Here is a 21257-nt window from a genome sequence, read left to right on the forward strand (position 1 = left end):
TTGCAATTATTACGGTTAGCATTTCTTTTTGATTGATGTGAAGGTGCTTTTCTTTTTGGGACCATTTGCCCTGAATGCACCTGCCTGTCGTGTGTGCCCCCCAGGCATAATCTGAGGCATCTGTTGTGATGACTTGATTTGCTTGAGGCTTGCAGAATGGGAGACCTGTGTTTGTTTGACATGCTTGGGCCCACCATTGAAATTCCTTTTGCAAACATGGAATTATTGGTATTATTGTTTCCAAATTGTGGCTGTGTTGAGACCATAGGCTTTTTAGGTACCACTGAAGCTTTCTCATATGCAACTTTGCACATGGGATTAAAAGAATGCAAGATGCCATGAAGCCCAGAGCCTGCATGATTTTCCTTGCAGTAAGCCTGGTACAAATTTGCTAGTGTTTTGAAGTACTGAGTTAGTTGCCCTTGCTTTTCTGGCATGAGATAGGCCATCTGGGTGTTTGTGTTCAAGTTGGCACCCAGGAAAGTTATTTTCTGAGATGGTATTAGCGTGGATTTCTCTTTGTTGATTGTGTATCCCAGGGAATTCAGTAACCGTGTTGCATAAGCCAGATGTTCCAGAAGAGTGTGCTTGCTGTCCGCTTGGATCAGGCAGTCATCCAAATAAGGGTAAATTTGTATCCCTTGAAGTCTGCAGTAGGCAATTACTGATGCCAGGCATTTCGTGAATACTCTGGGCACAGTAGATAAGCCAAAGGGCAATGCAGAGAATTAATAGTGGATTGAACCTGCAAGAAATCTGAGGCATCTTCTGCAGCTTTGTCTGATTGGGACATGCAGGTAATGCCTCCTTGAGGGCCAATGTTACCAGCCAAAACTCATTGCCCAGCAAGGGAAGAAGCTGCTGTAATGTGAGCATCTTGAATTTTGGTACGAGAAATGTATTTAGGATGGATAAGTCCAAAATGGGTCTCCAGTCGGTTCCTTTTCTTGGTACCAAGAAAAGTCTGGAATAAAAACCTTGGCCTTGTTCGTGAGTCGGAACCTCTTGAATGGCTTTCATGTCCATGAGTTTTGTAATTTGTATTTGTGCCTCTGCCCTTTGATTGTGTAGCAGGTTTGGCATGCCTCTCATTTTTGGAAGAGTGTGAAAATGAAATCTGTAGCCTCTGTTTATTATGTCCAGGATCCATTTGTCTGTTGTGATATGCCAATTTCCTGAAAATAGTGCCAGCTTTCCTCCCAAGGGAGCTGCCAGCTGAGATTTGCTTGGCATGAAAAGGGGGAAGTCATTGGGTTTGCTTTCTGTATTGTTGTGCACTGTCTTCGCCACCTCTTGGTGCTTGAGTTGGCCATTGCCTGTTTCCATATGATCCTTGAGATTGTCCTCTGCCCCTTGAGCGCCTGTATCTGCCTCTTTGGGGTTTGTCTGTGGCTGGAAAGGACCAGTTTTTTGTAGGCCAGTTTCTACTAAAACGAGGTGGCTCTACCTGTAGAAAAGCCTTGACAGTTTGCATAGATTTAGCTTTTTCTACCATTTTCCATAGTATCTCCTCAGCATTAGTACCAAATAGCACATCCTTTTGTAAAGGAGCATCTAGTAGTTTAGCTTTAACATGATCAGGCAAGCTTTGTGCTCTAAGCCAGGCATGTCTATGAATGACTGCTCCTGTAGCAGCGGCTCTACTAGAGGCCTCTAAGGCATCATTAACCACATTGTAAGGTGTGTTTACCCACTTGTTCTGCACTATGTATCATATCCTGCAATTCCTTCAAATCTGGTTGTTCAGGTTGAGATATCTTGTTCCTTAATTGAGATAACAGAAACTGCTGATATTTAAGCATATGGAACTGACAGTTTAAGGCCCTCATGGCTAGGGTGGTCGAGGTGTATACCTTTTTCCCCCCCACCTTTCTAAGGATATAGATTCCCTTTCGGGAGGTAGTGGGTTCTTGGCAGTAGAGGCCTTCATTCCCTTGGGGCCTTGAGAAATTGTCTCAGGGTCAGCATTATGGCTTTTGAAAAGAAATTGCGGAGAGTTAGGGACTCTGTAATACCCATCAGGTTTGACTGGTGCAGGAGGCAGGGAATCCGGATTGAGACAAGCCTCCGAGTAAACATCATCAAGTATGTCCAGGACAGGAAGAATAGCCAGAGGTCTGTGTTGAGGTAACAAAAGAAATTCCCTAAGCCTTTTCTTGGAATTGGAAAAGTCTTGGCCTTCCCAATGGAAGTGCTCCCTCAAGGTGTGCAAGGTTTCCCCAAAAGAAAAATCCTCTGGGGGAGATACAGAAGAAATGGACTGTTCTGAATCAGAATCTTCATAAGGGGAGTATGTGTGTTCCTCCACATCAGAATGTTCTGAGAAAATGGAGCCCTGTTCAGAAGAGGGAGAGTCTTCCTCCACTCTGGGTTTCTTGTCTGGAGGGGGTTGGAAACCCCTGATATAGAAAATTAAATCCTCAGCCATTTTAAACATCTGCTTTTTAGGCATGGGGCCTGGGGATGGGCCCTGTGCAACAGGCCTCTTGGGATGCATGGCTGATTTGGACTTAGTGAAGGCCTTAATGGAAAATGAAGAAGAGGGTCTAAATACACCCTGGGTGGAAGTGGACCTGTCCACATTAGGAGGCTCAACACTCACAGTAGTTTCGGTGGTTGTAGTCTGAGTTAGGGCCGAGGTACCAGCGGTCTCTGGTACAAAAGACACTGCCAATGAAGTGTCGTCGGTAGTCAGGGACTGCATAGGCATCTCGCTGAGAGCCGGACAACGTGCAGCCGGTTTTGGCGTGGTGTCTGTCCTTGTCCTTTCGTTTTTTGGACCAAACGGTAGTCGGAGTATCAGATGACATTTTATAATCAAAGGCTTTACCAAAATAATGTTGGGCGAACCCCGCCCGACGCTTAGTGCGTTTATTGAAAGTAGCACAAAAGCGGCAGCCCGAGACGTCGTGGTCTGGGCCTAAACAAGGTATGCAGACGGAATGGAAATCCTTATGCGGTATTTGCTTCCCACAAGAAATACAATTGTTAACTTTGTCTGACATCGGTCTGAGGCAAGAAAAGTTTTGCCAACAGGGTACTTAGCTTTAAAGAAGACTTTGGTTTCCAATTTTTCGTAAATTCAAGAGCTGGCCGACCGGCACTTGCGAACTGCTTCTGCTTCGGGCACCGCGCGGCAAAAAAGACTGGAGAACATGGCATCGGCTGTTACTTATATACCCCTGTCGCACTGACGTCAGGGAAGAAGGCGACAACAACCGACGCCGGACCAAGACTTTGGAATTCGGCCGACCGAGGACCCGCCTGATGGCAGAGAACCCATATGTGATTACTGCAGCTGTATGCACTATGAACATCTGGAAGAGTTTTTTGAATACATAAATATCACAACCAGCTTTTCGAAATTTAGTATGATAATAGACAAGGACAGATTGAATTATTTAGTGGTTACAATTAAAAAGGACTACGACCATAAACTTCTTTCATCCTTGTTATATAGAAAACCTACTTATTCCAACTCTTTGCTGCATTTCAGCAGCTGGCACCCCATCCACCAGAAGAAAGCACTGGTAAAGGGTCAGTTTATCAGATTGGCTAGGAAGACAACCGGCTGGGACGACTTTTTAAGCGAATGTACAGTGCTGCAGGGTATGCTGGTTCAGAGAGGTTATCCTGAAGTATTTATCAAGAACATCATGGATGAAGTAAAGTTTAAGAGAAGGGAGGGTGTGTACCACAGCTTTAGTACTGACCTCAACTTACTGGAAGGAAGGGACAACATGACTGAACCTGGGTTTGGAAGAGTGATGGTATCATACAACACAGACTTTTATGACAGACATCATTCATGGGCACTGGGGCATTTTTAGTCTGGACCCAGGGATGGCTACTACCTTAGGTATGACACCAAAGATAGTTTACAAGAAAAGCGTCTTTTAAGGGATTATTGGAAAGGACAAACTCCCTGAATGAGACTCGAGGTAGTTACAAATGTGGTAGATGCCCCCAATGCAGACACATGTTAGACACAGGTGGTGTCACTATTAGGAACTTTGGAGCGGTTTTGCGCTTGTTTCTACTCAGCAAAGCTCCTAGTGGTCCTGCAGAGTGGTGCTAGCAGCAGAGACACACAAAGAACGACTGCTTACCTGTGTAAGTTATTTTCTTTTGCTATTACCTGTGCGACTGTCCGCTCTCGCTGATAAGCGAGTATATCTGATCCTTTACCTGTTTTAAGCTGTTTTACTGCAATTTTTTACTTGCACTTTGAAAAGTTTGTCCTGTTTGTTGAAATTTACCTGTTGAGGCTACACACTCAAGTGTGCTAGCCTGTGTTGTACTTTTACTGCATTTTATGCCGTTTGTGTACTAAAAAAGAAAAAAAAAATCAAAAATTATCCTTGTTTCCTGCCTTTCCTGACCTAGAGTAGCCCAAATAAAAGTTTTGCTGTATTCTGGACTTGTGGAAAGTTTCTGTGTTGCCCATTTCCTTTCTTGGATAAAAGGAGGCTTCTTTGTTCACCAATGGGAGTGGGGAGCTTAGAAAAGCCTATCTATCCCTGGAGGAGTGTTCCAAGCACAAGAATCTGGTAATCTATTGGCCGTTTTGGGCCAATTTCTAGCTCTTTAAAGTCCCCCCGTATAAAACCTGCTTTGGCGGGGATTTGCACGATTTTGCGCATAGCGCAGCATCGGGCAGCGCCGCTTAAACTGGTTTAAACCATTCTCGGCTCCACAAAGTCTGTTCTTCACTTTTTCCCCTTAGAACTGCTCTAGCTCACAAAATAAACACCTTATTCTTAATCTATAGCCCGGCACTTGCTAACAAAAGCATTTCTATAAGTTAGCACTAAAAATTAAATAGCACTACAGCCTCACATACTCCCTTTGAGTACTCTGTTCCCCACTGGTCCTTTTTCTCAATTATAAAAAAGTTTCTTAGACTATTCTAGCATGTCCAAAGGTCAGCTGTCAATTTCCTCTCCAGTCCAGCTGGAGAATCTGAGAATCTTGAGGCAATGTTACAACTGCCTCATGGACACAGACAACCCTCTCCTCCTCCCAAGTTCAAACATGTGTGAGAGATGCAACCATATAGCCAAACTGGAGGCTGAGCTCTCTCAACTCAGTACTGGCGTAAAGTCAGGAGGAGAAGGTAACCACACACAATACAATTCCAGTCTCGCATAGACCTACTACATCAGCAAACCAAATGCACAAAAACATACTCGGAGGCTCTAAATAAAAGTCTGCCTAAGCAACAGAGACCTCCAAAGCAGACACCCAAGCAACCGCTACCCCAAAACACTTGCAACGCATAGTTCACAAAGCCAGTGTGCCAAACAGTCACAGCCCTTAAGGCTAAACAACACACCTGATACACTTGTAATAGGTGACTATTGTCAGGCACACTGATGTCCCACTCGCCAGGCTGAACAAGTAGGTCACGGTGAGCTGCCTGTTGGGCGCTAGGATCTGCCACACAACACAAGCACTCAGTTCATTCCAAGGCAAGTACAAATATGACTCAGTCATTGTCCATTCTGGTGTGAATGACCTGAGACGTACCTCCCTGGACTACATGAAGAGAGACAGAGGAGCTCTCTGAGCATGTAGCCCAGACCGGTATGACCCTGACCTTGAGTAGCATCTTACCCTCACCAAGAATGATGCCACAATATAAAGACAAGATCAATTTCAACAAATGGCTGAATTATTGGTGTCATTCTAAGGGGATCCAGTGCCTGTCAGCCTGGGATGACAAGCTTGACAAGCCACATTGCTTCGCTAGGGACGGCTTGCACCTGTCACCCCTGGGCTTTCGAATATTGGCAAAGGCTCTTGCCACCCGCATAGTGCCTTTTTTAGGCAAGGCTCAAAAGACAAACCTACCTACAGATATCACAAAGAAAAAGAAACCAAGGGTAATGCTACTCAACGCCAGAAGTCTAAACCTCAAGATGCATGAACTCAAAACTCTCCTCAGCATGGAGAACATAGATATCTGTGCAGTAACAGAAACCTGGTTCAAGGCTCCCGAGAGCACCCCAGTACTACCAGGTTGTACCTCATACCATACTTTTCAGCACCAAAACTCAGACCGAACCACAAAAGGAGGGGGGAGTATCAATATTTGTCCAAGATACCCACACCTCCAGGTTGGTGGCACAGCACGAAGCATCGGAGACTATCCATGTGCAACTAACAGTGGGTAAAACTGCCTCAGTTTATAGCCTGCTACAGACCACCCTCCCAAACTCAGAAACCCCATTAGGCTTTCCTGAAAACACTGGAAAATATGAAGGTCTCTTCAAACACCATTATATTGGGCGATTTCAACTACCCAAACAGACTGAGAGCACTACTCAAGCTCCAACACCTTAGCTCAAAGGTTCCTAGAATTTATAAACTCAAATGATATGGAACAAATTGTCACCACTCCCACAAGAGGGGAAAACATACTGGACCTGATCACCAACATGGGGACTCTATGCTCCAGACCTGAGATATATCCCTCACTGGTAAGATTGGACCATAAATTAATCTCACTGGAGATCCGCATCCCGACCCCACCCCCTGCCAAGAAAACCACAGTGAAAAACGTCTCTAAAGCAAACTTCACACTCCTCAAAACCGAGGTGGAATCCTTCAAAGCCCTCGGGCCAGTGGAAAATACGGCCCAAACAGCAGAATCCTTTATCAACGCATTCTATGGACACCTTCAGGAATGCATGGATCATGCAATCCCAAATAAAACCAAGACCCAATCCCCCAAAGGCAGGCGTCCTGTCTGGTGGACCCCAGCCATAAACAAACTATACAATGGAAGAAGGAAGCTACTACATGATAGAACAAAATTCCTAAAAGCGTAGGTATCTCTGATCAGTATTAGCAAAAAACTAGATCCATATTAGCAAAAAACTACGGACCCTCATAAAATCATCTAAGGCCAGCTTCGATAGAAAAATTGCACAGGACACTAAAGATAATCACAAGGCTTTCTTTAGTTATGTTAGGAACCTGGGTGGTAAATCCCAGATATGCTCAGAGTTAGTCCAAAATGACAAAAGATACACTGAACCCACAGACATTGCCAATATCCTGGCTGACAGGTTCAGTGCAAACTCCCCCCCCCCCCCACACCAAAAGAGCAAATATCTATCCCAGCAGAGTGCTGCCCCCTTGACATCTCAGATGCTCAGTTAAGAGCCGCCCTCTCTAAAGCAAAAAACACAGCATCAATGGGACCAGACGGTGACCCAGGCTGTGTCCTACATGAACTCCAAGAAGAGCTGAACCCCAACATAAAGCTACTGTTCAACCTCAGCCTAACTACAGGATATGTACCCAAAGAATGGCGTACAGCAACAGTGGTCCCTCTCCATAAAGGTGGTGCCTCAACGGACCCTGGTAACTATCGCCCCCATAAGCCTGACTAGCTTGGTCTGCAAGGCTATGGAGAGGATCATCATGAAACTCAGATATTGGGGACCTACAGACACTGGATCCTACCCAATTCGGCTTTAAGGGTAGATCCTGCCTCTTAAACCTGGTTGATTTCTTTGAATCGGTCACCAAGGCCACTGACGAGGGGAAGGTGGTTCACACAGAACTACCTGGACCTTGCAAAAGCCTTCGATACAATACCCCACTCGGGCATCATAGATAAGCTCTCCAGCTTAAATATAACCCCCTATGTCATTAGATGGGTTGCAAACTGGCTCAAGGACAGAACACACATGGTCAGAATTGCTGGAGCCATGTCAGACTCCAAACCAGTCACAAGCGGCATCCCAGAAGGCTCAGTCCTGGGACCTCACTTGTTCGGTATATATTTCTCAGAGGTACAGGCCAACACGGGTGGACTATGGCTGACCAGGTTCGCAGATGACTGCAAACTGGGCACCATAATAGACTCCCCAGCGGACACAAGCATCCTCCAAAAAGGTCTGACAGACAGACAACTGGTGCCAGAGCCATGGCCTCAAGCTCAACGCCAAAAAGTGTATAGCCATCCCCTTTGGCAAAAACAAAGTGCCCACAAATTACCACATACGTGGTAACCCATTAAGTACGGAAGTAATTAGGGACCTGGGGACCCAAGTTGATAGCAATCTCTCATTTGACAATCACATGGCCAAAGTGGTTAGAAAAACCTTCTATATAGCCCACCTTATCATGAAGGGATTCACATCTAGATCAAGGGAGGTCATCATGCCTCTTTACTCATCCCTCATCAGGCCCATAATTGAATACAATGCCCCATTTTGGATGTACCTTACCGAACACCTGCACCAACTAGAAAGACCCAAAAAAGTACCTCACCAAGAGGATCAAAGGGCTCAAACAGATGCCATATGCTGCTCAGTTAAAGAAACTCCAGCTCTACTCAGTTGCATAACGCTTAGAGGCAATCTGTGCCTGACGTATAAGGCCATGTCCAACCCGGAATTGATGGACATGCTTCACCTCAGAAAATCCAAATCCCTTCGAGCTACACGCTCGAGGGACTTGAACGTCAGCACAGAAATAAATAGGACATGCTGGAGGGACAGATTCATAACCCAGAGGCTCCCCTCACTCTGGAATAGAATCCCAGTCCGAGTTAGGCAGAGTCCCTCACTGACTCTTCAAGAGGAATCTTGACGAGTGGATGGGAGATCGTAGGTTTACCCCGGGGATCACTTCTGTGTCACTGTTAGACAGAGGCACAGTAAACTAACCTTGAAAAAGGACATAGTAAAACTTATTTAAAAAGGGTGGCGAAAGCCAAACACTCTGGCTAGGCTTACAAATGCCCTAGGGCAGATAGCCTAGTATGAACCTATAAAAATTAAACAAAAGAAAAAACATTGCTACTCTAAAGGGGTAGTATATCTTGGGTTGTGCCAGGCTTGTGATGGCTTCTATGTCGGGAAAACCAAGAGGGCCAAACAGAGTTTACCAACACTGTTAAGACAGCCAACAAAAAAGTACATTATGCTTTATATAGGCATATACAAGAATTTCCTGACCATTACTTCAAGTGTTCTATTATAGATCATGCAGACCTGGAACAAAGAGAGGGTCCAATAGATGAATATTTGGAATTTACAGAGATGAAATGGCAGGTCAAGTTAAATTTTATAATTCTTCCGGGTTTGAATGATCAAACACTTTCCCCCTTTTTAAAGCTTAAATCCATGAATTTAATATAATGGTCATATAACTTATTTGTATGCAAGGTTACTGTACTTTTTATTGCCAGCAGGTTAATAGTTAACCTAGTTTTAAAACTTTGTAAGAGGGGTGGGGACTACTGTGCGTTACATTAAAACTGAGTTGTGTATTTATAGGATGACACCAAAGCTTTTAATTCATTCTGAAGTCTGTGTACAAAACAGACGAAAGTGCTAAAATTCTTTTTTACTTAGATTACTGCTGCTGTCTTGGAGTTGGGTTCACTCATTTTTCTGTTTCCTGGTTTGTGCTTTTTGGTGTTTTACATTTGTGCTTCAGATATCCCATCCTTCAGAAAATGCTGGTAAATGAGTTTAAGAGGGAGTCAAGGACCTATTACTAGGAAAGGCAAAAGAAAAATCGTTGCTAGTTTCCTGGTCTGTCCTGATAGATTTAACTGCCTACCAAGAGACCTGCCATTAAGTTAAGCAGGGAGTGTTTAGAAGTTATGTACTTGTCAAATGTTACATCGGTGTCCATTTTTCTTTTTCCTCAACTAATGGTTTTGGATACAATCCAATTCGACCAGTATTAAAAGCTCGTGGCAACTAAAAAACTCTTCAGCTTCTCCCTTACTCAATGCACCAACACGAAGTTCTCCGATCTTGTTTGCTGATTTTATTTTAAAAGAAAGGAAATATTTAACATGCATAAACCTAGATGTAAAATTGTGTGCACTCAATTCAGAAAGAAACTATCTGGAGTTCAACTTAAGGACAATGATTTCCTTTTAACAGCTAATTCTTCCAGAAGTTTGAGAATAGAAAGGATGAGGGTTGGTGGGCGGGAAGTTGAGGAAGAATGAAAATGGATAACAGATGAAATGTTATGGTAAGTACATAACTTCTTTAATTTATGTCAATTTTCATTCTATCCTCAATTGATGGGTCAGAGTCCCTAGCTACCTATACTCCCTAGTGGACTCTAAGGATATTCCAGAGCACAGTTAAACCAAATGATGCTCAACTCCTTGAGATCAGATCCAACATGTAACGAACAATAGTATGGGGAGTAGGCCGAGCTGCTGCACGTATATCTATGGATGTTCTGGAAAGAAAATGTACAGTTCTGTAAAGCTTACCATAAATGCAGATGTCTGGGTGTATTCACTGTTGCAGTCATTACATTTGGGTAATCTGTTTGCAGGTAGCCCTCAGTCGGCCTGATTATAAAAGCCTTGGGTCCTGCGTCAGTTGCTGTCATCTTCCATGACGTCAGGGGTATAAAGCATGCAGCCGACGCCATTACATCAGTTTTCCTTGCCCCAGATGTCAGGTGCCCCTATAATGGGAAGCAATTATACACAATGTTACACCTCCAACAAAAAGCAAATACACCAGAAAGCTTTAAGTATAGTAAACAAAAGGAGAGGTAAAGTCAATAGAAGTCAGGGAGCTTGGAGGGAGGGTAACCAGGACTGCAACAGTGAATACACTAACATCTACATTTATGCTAAGTGTACATAACTGTACTATGTTCTTTGTGTTTCAATGTTGCAGTCATTACATTTGGGTATATTCCCAAAGCTAAGGAAGGGAGGAGGGAATTAGAGAGCATTAGGACCAGCTATAAGGGCCTGCGAGACTGCAGCAGCAAAACCAGCTCTGGATTTAGAAAAAAATTGGCAAGTGGTAATGCTTGGTGAAGGTATGTACAGAACTCCAAGTAGCTTCTAGGATGTCCCTGGTAGGGACACCTCGGAGAAAGGCTGTAGAGGTAGATGCAGCCCTGGTGGAATGTGGTCTTATCCCCTGTGGAGTAGATTTTCCATGGTGCTTATAGCAGAAATGAATGCAATGGCCTATCCACTTAGAAATGGTTTGCTTTGAAATGTCCTTCCCCACTGCCATTGCAGAAAAAGCAACAAATAGTTCAGATTTCCTGAGAAGCTTAGTTCTGTCCAAGTAAAATCTGAGTTGTCTGTGCATGTCCAAGGAATGCAGTATTCATTCCCCTTTGTTCTGTGGATTAGAAAAAAAGGTTGGCAAATGAATGGACTGATTAAGGGTCACACTGGATACCACCTTGGGCATAATGGAAGGATTGGTACTGAGGGACGCCCTGTCCGCATGAAAGACTCCACTGCTATGAGGGCCTGTAATTCAGCCACCCTTCTTGCGGAGGTGATGGCTAGAAGGATGGCTGTTTTCCAAGAAAGGAATTTCAACTCTACATTTACAGCTGGCTCAAAGGGAGGTAGAATGAGCTTTTCCAATCCAAAGTTAAGGTCCCAGGGCTGGAGTAGGGGCTCTCCTGGGTGGTCTTAAGTTTTTGGCCACTCTGAGGAACTGTTTTAGCACTGGATGACAGAAGAGGGGTGGCTCAGTATTATAATGTGCTGAAATGGCAGAGGAATGAATTTTAATGGAAGAAAAGGAAAGGCCCTTGTGAAGCATCTCAGTTAAATATTGAAGAATGTGCAGTAAACTGGGCACTGTTGTGCCCATCGCCTGAGTTTGGCTCCAAGAACAGAAGAGTTTCCATTTTTCAGCATAGGATTTTCTAGTACTAGGCCTCCTTGCCTCAAAAATTACATTCATCACCTGCTTATTCACGGATGGTAACTGAGAGCTCAGGTAATTAGCCAGGCAGCAAGGTTAAAGGTTTGAAGCTGGGTGTGCAGAATCTGGTCCTCTTGCTGGGACAGCAGGGAAGGGGGTCTGAGGCAGGTACCATGGTTCCAGCAGTGACAAAATGTGCAAGAGGGGGTACACCAGTGTTGGCGTGGCCAGTCTGATGCAATGAGTATTGTCCTTGGTTTGTCCTATTTGATCTTTAGTAGAACTTTGGCGAGGCATAGGGGGAAAGGCATAAACTGATAGGTTTTTACAGGTGAAGGACAGGGCATACACTTTCCAAGCTTGTCTATGGGGAGTCCTTGTGCAGAATTTGTCCAATTGGTAATTCTGAGGGGAGGCAAACAGGTCTATCTCTGGGCTCCCCCCATGTGTTTCTAAAAATGTTGAATATCTTTGGGTCCAGTTTCCACTCGTGTGGGTCCATGAGACTTCTGCTTAGGTCTGCCAGTGTACTTAGCTTGACTGGCAGGAACTGAGCTTGTAGATGCACTTGGTAGCTCAAGGCTGTGTTTCAGAGCCAAGGCTAGTCTGCAGAGAGGGTATGAATGGGTTCTCCCCTGCTTATGTACCACATAACAGTGGTGTTGTCAGTCTTTTCATTCATTGTCCTGGAAGAATGTGGTCCTTGAAGACTGTCAGAGCATTCGTACAGCTAACATTTTTGACTGATATGCAGGTGCATTTGACTCTGGTTCCATTTGCCCTGAATGCAATGCCCTACCAAGTAAGCCCCCATGCATAGTCTGATTTGCCTGTTAGGGTTTGGCAGCAGGGGGTAGAGTGAATGTCAGTCCCTTGTGGTGGCAGCCCTATACCCACCAAAGGAACTCTAGCCTTTAGACAAGGGATGATAGGAATCATTGATTCTAGGTCCTGAGAAATGTGACACCATAGGCTTTTTAGATACCACTGTAGTTTCTTCATATGCAGTCTTGCATATGGAATTAGTAGAATGCAAGAGCCATGAACCCAAGGGCTTGCAGTATTTTCCTTGCAGATAGCTGGGTCTTTGTGGCCAGTAGTTTGATGTAGGCTGTCAAACTTGTTTCTCTGGCGTGAGGTAGGCCCATCTGGGAAGTTGCATTCCAGCTTGCTCCCAGGAATACAATTTGTTAGCAGGGTACTAGATGCGATTTCTTTTTGTTTAAGGTGTACCCAAAGAAGTTAGTAATTTCTTTACAAATGCCAGATTTAATAGCATGTCCTGGCTTTCTGCCTGAAATAGACAAACATCCAGGTATGAGTATTTCTTTGCCTGCAAAATGCAATGACTGGAGATAGGCACTTTGGCTTATCTACTGTGGCCCAGGGTATTCACAAAGGGCAGTGCAGAGAAAGTACAGTTGTGTACACCTACCATAAATGTAGATGTTAGAGTGTCTTCACTGTTGCAGTCATAACTGTAGGGTGTTCCTGCCGGCAGGCAGCCCGAGGTCGGCCAGAATTCCAAAGTCTGGGTCCGGCGTCGGCTGTACCAGCAAGTACCCTGACGTCAGAGCGCAGAGGTACAAAGCTGACAGCCGACACCATCTTCTCCAGCCTTTCTTGCCCCAGATGTCAGAAGCTCCCCAAAATATCCAGGTGGTGTCCCAAAGGAAACAAATACACCACAAAGGGAGAGGAGATAGAACAAACAGAAAGTAAGAGGGGAATGGTGGGAGGGAAACCCCGACTGCAACAGTGAAGACACTCGAACATCTACATTTATGGTAGGTGTACACAACTGTACTATGTTCTTCGTGTTTCACTGTTGCAGTCATAACTGTAGGGTGGAATCCCAAAGCTGAGAAGTAGGGTGGAGGTTATGCAGAAGGGGCAGCCAGAAGACCCTGCAAGACAGCAGAGGCAAAACCTGCCCTAGACTTAGAATACAAAGGGAGATTATAGTGTTTAGAAAAAGTATGCACTGAACTCAAAGTGGCAGCTTCTAAACTGTCCTTGGTAGGAACTCCTCTGAGAAAAGCTGCTGAAGTGGCTTGCTGCTCTAGTAGAATGACTTCTAACAGTGCCTGGAATCTGTTTCCCAAAATGAGAGTAACAAAACCGTATTCCATGAGCAATCCATTTGGAAATAGTTTGTTTTGAAATAGCCTTGCCTAGAGAACTGGAGGCATAAGAGATAAGCAACTGATCAGATTTTCTGAAATCTTTAGTTTTGTCCAGGTAAAATCGTAGCTGTTTGTGTAAGTCCAATGAATGTAAAGTCCTTTCCCCTTTGTTTTGAGGATTTGGAAAGAAAGGAGGAAGGTGAATAGTCTGATTTAAAGCCACCTTAGAAATCACCTTAGGCATAAATGTAGGATTGGTCCTTAAGGCCACTCTGTCTTGGTGGAAAATAAGATATGGTTCCACAGCCATGAGAGCTTGCAACTCTGACACCCTTCTAGCAGAAGTCAATGCTAATAAAATAGCGGTTTTCCAGGATAAGAACTTGATATCTGAAGCAGCAGCAGGCTCAAAGGGAGGTAAAGTAAGCTTCTCCAAAACATAATTAAGATCCCAAGCAGGAACAGGTAGTGTTCTGGGAGGTCTTAAATTCTTAGCTCCTCTCAAGAATTGTCTCGCCAGCTGAGAAAAAATGGGGGGATCCGTGTTGAAATGAGCCGAGATAGCAGAAGCATGAATTTTGATGGAAGAGAAGGAGAGGCCTTTAAGCAAAATATCAGAGAGGTAAAGTAAAATGGAGGAAATGTCAGGTAGAAGAGGATCAGAACCTCGATCCCGCATCCAAATACAAAATCTTTTCCACTTGGAAGCATAAGATTTTCTAGTGCTAGGACGCCTAGCTTCCAAGAGAACATCCAAAACTTGTTTAGGAAGAGCAGAAGGAATCAAAGGCCTTTGTAGAGCCAGGCTGCCAGGCAAAGAGTCTTGATTTGAGAGTGCAGCATCTGACCCTGATGCTGGGACAGAAGGGAAGGAGACAGAGGCAGAATCCAAGGAGGTTCCAAGAACAGGTGTCTTAAGGTTGGATACCAAAACTGCAGAGGCCAATTTGAAGTTATCAGAATGATAATCTTGGGTCTGTCTGGTTTTATTTTCAGTAGCACCCGAGGTAGAAGAGGAAGAGGAGGGAAGGCATATCCCGAAAGATTCCTCCAACTGAAAGACAGGGCATCCACTTTCCATGCTGTTTTGTGGAAGGACCTGGTGCAAAATAGAGGCAACTGATGATTGAGATGTGATGCAAACAGATCTATCTGGGGACAACCCCAAACTGTTGTAATCCTGTTGAAGTAGTTGGGATCCAGCATCCATTCGTGGGGATCCAAAAGATTTCTGCTTAGGCTGTCTGCTAAGAGATTTTGTTTTCCTGGGATGAATTGAGCTTGAAGATGCAGATTCAGATGTAGAGCTGTGTCCCATAGACTCATGGCTAGTCTGCAAAGGGGGTAAGAGTGGGAGCCCCCCTGCTTGTTTATGTACCACGACTGTGGTATTGTCTGTACGAATCAGAAGATGTCCTGGTTGCAAATGTTTCTGGAAGGCTAGAAGAGCATGTTGGACTGCCAACATTTCCTTCAGGTTGATGTGCCAGTGAAGATGTTTCTTTGGCTAAGAGCCCTGCTGGCAATTGTCTAGAAAATGAGCTCCCCAAGCGTAATCCGAAGCGTCTGTGGTCATGATCTGAGAAGGCTGAGGCAGACGAAAGGGGTTTCCTTCGTTTAAAGCACAAGCCCTGGACCACCAAAGGAACTCTTTCTGGAGGCAGGGAATCAGAGGTATGATTGTATCCAGGCTGTGGTAATCCTGAGACCATACACTCTTTGGGTACCATTGACGTTTTTCTCATATGAAGCCTTGCATTTGGAATCAACAGGATGCAAGAAGCCATGTAGCCCAAAGCCTGCAGGAATTTCCTTGCAGTGAGCTGAGTCAAAGTAGCCAAGGTTTTGAAAATTGATACCAGATGTACTTGCTTTTCTGGAGTCAGGAAGGCCTTTTGCAAGCTTGTGTTTAGAAGAGCTCCCAAAAAGATCATTTGTTGAGATGGGATCAAATGTGACTTTTTTGTGTTCACTGAAAATCCCAGAAGTAGGAGACGACGTTGAACAATCTGCAGATGTTGAAATAAAAGATCCTTGCTGTCCGCCTGGATAAGGCAGTCGTCCAGATAGGGGTAAATTTGAATCCCTTGGAGTCTGCAGTAAGCAACTACTGGAACCAGGCACTTGGTAAAGATTCTAGGCGCAGTAGATAAGCCAAAGGGCAGTGCAGAGAATTGAAAGTGTCTCGAGCCTGCCTTGAATCTGAGGTACTTTCTGCGTTCCTGTCTGATGGGAATGTGTAAGTAGGCCTCCTTCAGGTCCAATGTCACCATCCAAGCATCCTGGGAGAGCATGGGAAGAAGTTGTTGCAGAGTAAGTATCTTACATTTTGGAATTTCCAGAAAAGTATTTAATACTGAGAGGTCCAGAATAGGTCTCCATGCGTTTTTTCTTGGGACCAGGAAAGGTCTTGAATAAAAACCCTTTCCCATCTCTGGGAGTGGAACAGGTTCTATGGCTCTCATGGCCAGTAAAGAGTCCACCTGATTTAAGGCCTCTGACCATTGATGTTTTGGCAGATCTGGCCAACCGTAAGACCTTGGCAGAGTATGAAAGTGGAATTTGTAGCCTTTTAAAATCACATCTAAAACCCATTTGTCCTGGGTTATATGCATCCAATTTTGGTAAAAAAAAAAGAGATAGTTTTCCTCCGAGAGGAGCTTCCAGGCAAGAAGGACTTGTAGCCCAACAGAGAGAGTCATTGGGTCTGCTTCCTTTGTGATTGAGGTCTGTCTTCTCCCCTTCTAGGTGAAGCAGTCCACTGTCTGGACCTATACGAGGCCTGTGTCTATGCCCGGCCTCTAGACAGTCTATATCTTCCCCTTTGAGGTCTGTCAGAAGTGGGAAAGGACCAATTTTTGGAGGGCCAATTTCAAGAAAATCTAGGAGGCTGAACTTGCAAAAAATCTTTGACAGTCTGCATAGATTTTGCTTTTTCCTCCATCTTTTTAATAACCTCCTCAGCCTTGGATCCAAATAAAACATCAGGTTGAACAGGGGCATCTAACAGTTTCGCCTTAACCTGCTCAGGTAAATTCTGCTCCCGAAGCAAAGCATGTCTCCTGATAACAGTACCAGAGGCTGCGGCCCTGCAAGAAGCTTCCAAGGCATCAAAACCACAATGTAAACTATGTTTGCTAACTTGTTCAGTTGCATGCAAAACATCCTGTAATTCCTTGTCCTCTGCACATGCAGGAAAGGTAGAAAGCTTTGCTTTAAAACAGACAAAATAAATTGCTGATACTTGAACATATTAAACTGGCAATTTAAGGCTCTAATAGAAAGAGTAGCAGAAGTATAAACCTTTTTGCCCCACCTATCCAAGGCACGAGAATCCTTTTCAGAGGGAATTTTTAGATGAAGCGGCCTTAGTAGCTTTAGAACCCTGAGAAAAAGTTTCAGCATCTGCAGAAGGGTTCTTAAATAAGAATTGATGGGAATCAGGGACTCTGTAAAATCTATCAGGCTTAGAAGGAGCAGGTGGCAAGGAATCAGGATTCAGGTTAGCTTCAGAGAAAGCATCATCCACAATATCAAGTACAGGAGGAATAGCCAAAGGTCTGTGTTGAGGGAGAAGGAGAAATTCTCTGAGTCTCTTCTTGGAGGGAGAATAATCCTGACCTTCCCAATGAAAATGCTCTCATCTCATGTAAGGTTTCCCCAAAAGAGAAATCTTCAGGGGGAGAAGCAGAGGGAATGGAGTCCTCTGCATCCAAATCCTCATAAGGAGGAAAAGAGTAATCCTGGTCAGAGGAAGAGACAGAAGACACAGAAGCCTGATCAGAGGAATCATAAGGTAAATCCTGTCTAGGCCTTTTTTCAGGAGGAGGGTGAGAACCCCTAATCATTGTAAGTAAATCCTCAGCCATCCGTAGTAATTGCTTCTGGGACTTGGGAGCTGAATCCGAAGCAGCTTGAGAAGAAACCCTTGGTTTTACAGGAGTTTTTGTCTTTGCCTTTGTCTTTGATGAAATAGTTATATGTGAAGGCCTGAAAACTCCCTCAGAAGCTGGTACCTGCACAGCGGTTCCGGACCCATCTGAAGGAGTGACGTCCGAAGGTCCTGCAGCAGATAAAATATTAGGCCTAGATGGCTCCCCATGGGAGTCCGTGTCGGCCATCGGTTCAGAAGTGGCGGACGACAGGGGCTGCAAAAGCGCCTCACTGATGAGCACCGAACCCGAAGCTGGCTCCGGCTGTGAAGAATCCTGTTTAAACCTCGGAGGCCTATCCTTGTCCTTGCGTTTCTTTTGCATTCCGGTTGTCGGTAAAGTATCCGACGACATTCTATAATTAAATCGTCTACCGAAATAGTTCAAGGCCCAATCGTACCTATGCTTGATAGTGCGAGAATTAAACCTGGCACAGAACCGACAGTAAGAAACGTCATGGTCAGGGCCTAAGCAAGGTAGACAGTAAGAGTGGAAATCTTTATGAGGTATTTGTTTTCCACATGATATACAATTAACTTTTTCTGACATCGGAGGAGCAAGAAAAAGTTTCCCCAACGGGGTACTTAGCTTGAGAAGAGAAGTTGAAAACTTTGGACCGAAGTCAATCCAAGCACGTTCTGAATGCGCCAACCAATGGCTTGCGAGCTGCTTTCCACCGCACGGCAAGAAAGACTGGAGAAGATGGCGTCTGCTGTCAGCTTTGTACCTCTGCGCTCTGACGTCAGGGTACTTGCTGGTACAGCCGACGCCGGACCCAGACTTTGGAATTCTGGCCGACCTCGGGCTGCCTGCCGGCAAGAACACCCTACAGTTATGACTGCAACAGTGAAACACGAAGAACATCTAATAGTGCAAGTAGCCTGCTCTGAAGCGTAGGTATCTTCTGCAAGATTCCCTTATTGGAATGTGCAGGTAGGCTTCCTTTAAATTCAGTGTTGCCAACCAGGCATTTCTGCCTAGCATGGGAAGCAGCTGATAAAGAGTTAGCATTCTGAATTTTGGGATTACCGAAAAAGTGTTTTGGATAGACAGGTCCAGGATAGGATGCCAGGAATCGTCTTTTCTGGGTACCAGGAAAAGTCTTGAGTAAAATCCTTGCCCCCATTCCTCTTCTGGGACAGACTGAATAGCCCTGATGCTTAGAGAGAAAACCTGCTTTTGAGCCTCTGCTCACTGATTTGGGGGTAGGTCTGGCCAACCATTTGGGGTTGGTAAAGAGTGGAAGTGGAATCTGTATCCTTGGGAAACTATTTAAAACCCATTTGTCTTGGGTAACAAGTTCCCAGTTATGTGCATGCAGGGTGATCTTTCTCCCTAAAGAAACGGTCAGTTGAGCAGAGCTTGGAAGGTTTAAAGTTAAGTCATTGTGACCATTTCCATAGGGGGTGTCTTACTACTTCCAGCTTTGGAAGTGTAAGCCCCCCACTGCTTAGGCCTGTGAGTACCTTGAGACTGAAGCCTGGGTAGTCTGCTGGTTCTGGGTTTGAACTGAAGGCCTGGAAGAGGCAGGAAAGGGCCAATTCTTAGGCCAGTGCCTACTAAATCTGGGGGGCTGTACTTGCAGGAAATCTTTAACAGCTTGCATAGATTTAGCTTTTTCCTTCATCTTTTTAAGTACTACTACTGCTTTGTTGCCAAACAGGCAGTCTTGGTTTAAGGGAGCATCCAGTAATTTAGTTTCAACATGATCTGGCAAAGTTTGTTCCTTAAGCCAAGCATGACTTCTAAGTACAGACCCAGTGACAGCAGCCCTGCAAGATGTCTCTAATGAATCAAAACCACACTGCAAAGTATGTTTTCCAACTTGTTCAGCAGAATGCATTAAATCCTGCAATTCTTTATTTTCAGCACAGGAATCATTTTCTGTTTAAGCAATCCAATAATATGCTGCTGATAATTTAACATATGAAGCTAGCAGTTTAAGTCCCCAATAGCCAAAGTTGCAGAAGTGTATACCTTTTAACCCCATCTGTCCAGGGCCCTGGAATCTCTATCAGAGTGGATAGGGTTTTTGGCAGTAGTAGCCTTAATGCCTTTGGAACCCTATGAAATGGTCTCAGGATCAGCAGTAGGATTTTTAGAGAGGAACTTGTGAGAGTCGGGTACTCTAATACCAGTCAGGTTTTCTGGGAGCTGGAGGTAGTGTCAGGGGCCAGGCTAGATTCCAAGAAGGCATCATCTACACTGTCCAGTACAGAAGGGATAGCTAAAGGCCTGTATTGAGGTAGGAGTAAGAATTCCTTAAGCCACTTTTTGGAGTCAGAGTAATCCTGGCTTTCCCAGCGGAAAGCTAAGAGTATGCAAAGTTTCACCAAAAGAGAAATCCTCTGGAGGGGAAGCAGAGGGAATGGAGTCCTCTGCATCAGAATATTCATAAGTAGATAAAAGCAACTCCTGATCATCAGAGAAAACAGAAATTTCAGAATCCTGATCAGAAGAATCAGAAGGAAAATCAGTTCTAGGTCTCTTAGAGGGGGAAGGGTGACTTCCCTTGATTAGAGTAATAAGGTCTTCACCCATTCTTATTTGTTTAGGGATAGGGGCCTGACCATGCAGTTTGGGCATCGGTTTTCTAGGCGTGAATAGAGTTTTAGGCCTTGAAGAAGATGGCGCCGATTTAATATGCAAGTCAGTAGGCCTGAATACACCCTCAGAAGCCGGTGCCTGCACAGCGGCTCTGGACCCATCCAAGGTAGAGACATCCGCAGGTTCCACAGTTGAAGCATCTCGCAGCATACCGGACTCGAAATGGGTCTCAGTAGAGGCCTGCAAATCAGAAGTAGTGAGTATTAGGGGCTGCAAAAGCGTCTCATTGAACACCGGCGAACTGGCAACTAGCTTAGCAGAAGCGTTGTCGGCAGCTTTGGATCTATGCGGGGTCTCTGCCTATCTGTGTTTTTTTTCATAATATCAGTAATCGGGTGGCTTACCGAAGCCATTTCTGGATAACTGAACAGAGTATCAAAATATTTAGATGCGAAAATGAACTGATGACAAATAGTTCAAGTTTGAATAAGGCACACAACTGACAGCGAGGGACATCGTGGTCTGGGCCTAAGCAAGGAATGTAGTACAAATTAAAACCTTTATGAGGTATTTGCTTTTCACAATAAATGCAACTGTTAACTTTTACTGACATCGGTTTAGAGCAAGAAAAGGATCCCCAACGGGATACTTAGCTTTGTTGAAGACTTCGGATCGGAAACTCAAATGAAAATTTCAGGAGTCTGCCGACCAGCACTTGCTAACTCCTTCTGCATCAGGCATCGCACTGCAAGAAAGACTGATGCAATGGCATCACCTACATGCTTTATACCCCTGACTACCAGACGTCATGTAAGATAAAACATCAACTGACGCAGGACCCAAGACTTTGATAATCAGGCTGACTGAGGGCTACCTGCAAGCAGATAACCCAAATATAGTGACTGCAACAGTGAAACAAGGACATCTGCAAGGACTCCTCACAAGAAAGCTACGATCCAAAGAACGGAACA

The 21257-nt window shown here is 44.6% G+C and overlaps 1 protein-coding gene across 1 annotated transcript in view; it reads right to left on the reverse strand.

Annotated features, from left to right (window-relative positions):
• HUWE1 (HECT, UBA and WWE domain containing E3 ubiquitin protein ligase 1) overlaps positions 1-21257 on the reverse strand; it is a gene marked incomplete in the record, with an annotated part of 5008559 nt that overhangs the window by 3446736 nt on the left and 1540566 nt on the right.

This window comes from Protopterus annectens, chromosome 8.part0 (genome assembly GCF_019279795.1).
Source record: "Protopterus annectens isolate FY-2018-M chromosome 8.part0, PAN1.0, whole genome shotgun sequence".
Taxonomy (NCBI): domain Eukaryota; kingdom Metazoa; phylum Chordata; order Ceratodontiformes; family Protopteridae; genus Protopterus; species Protopterus annectens.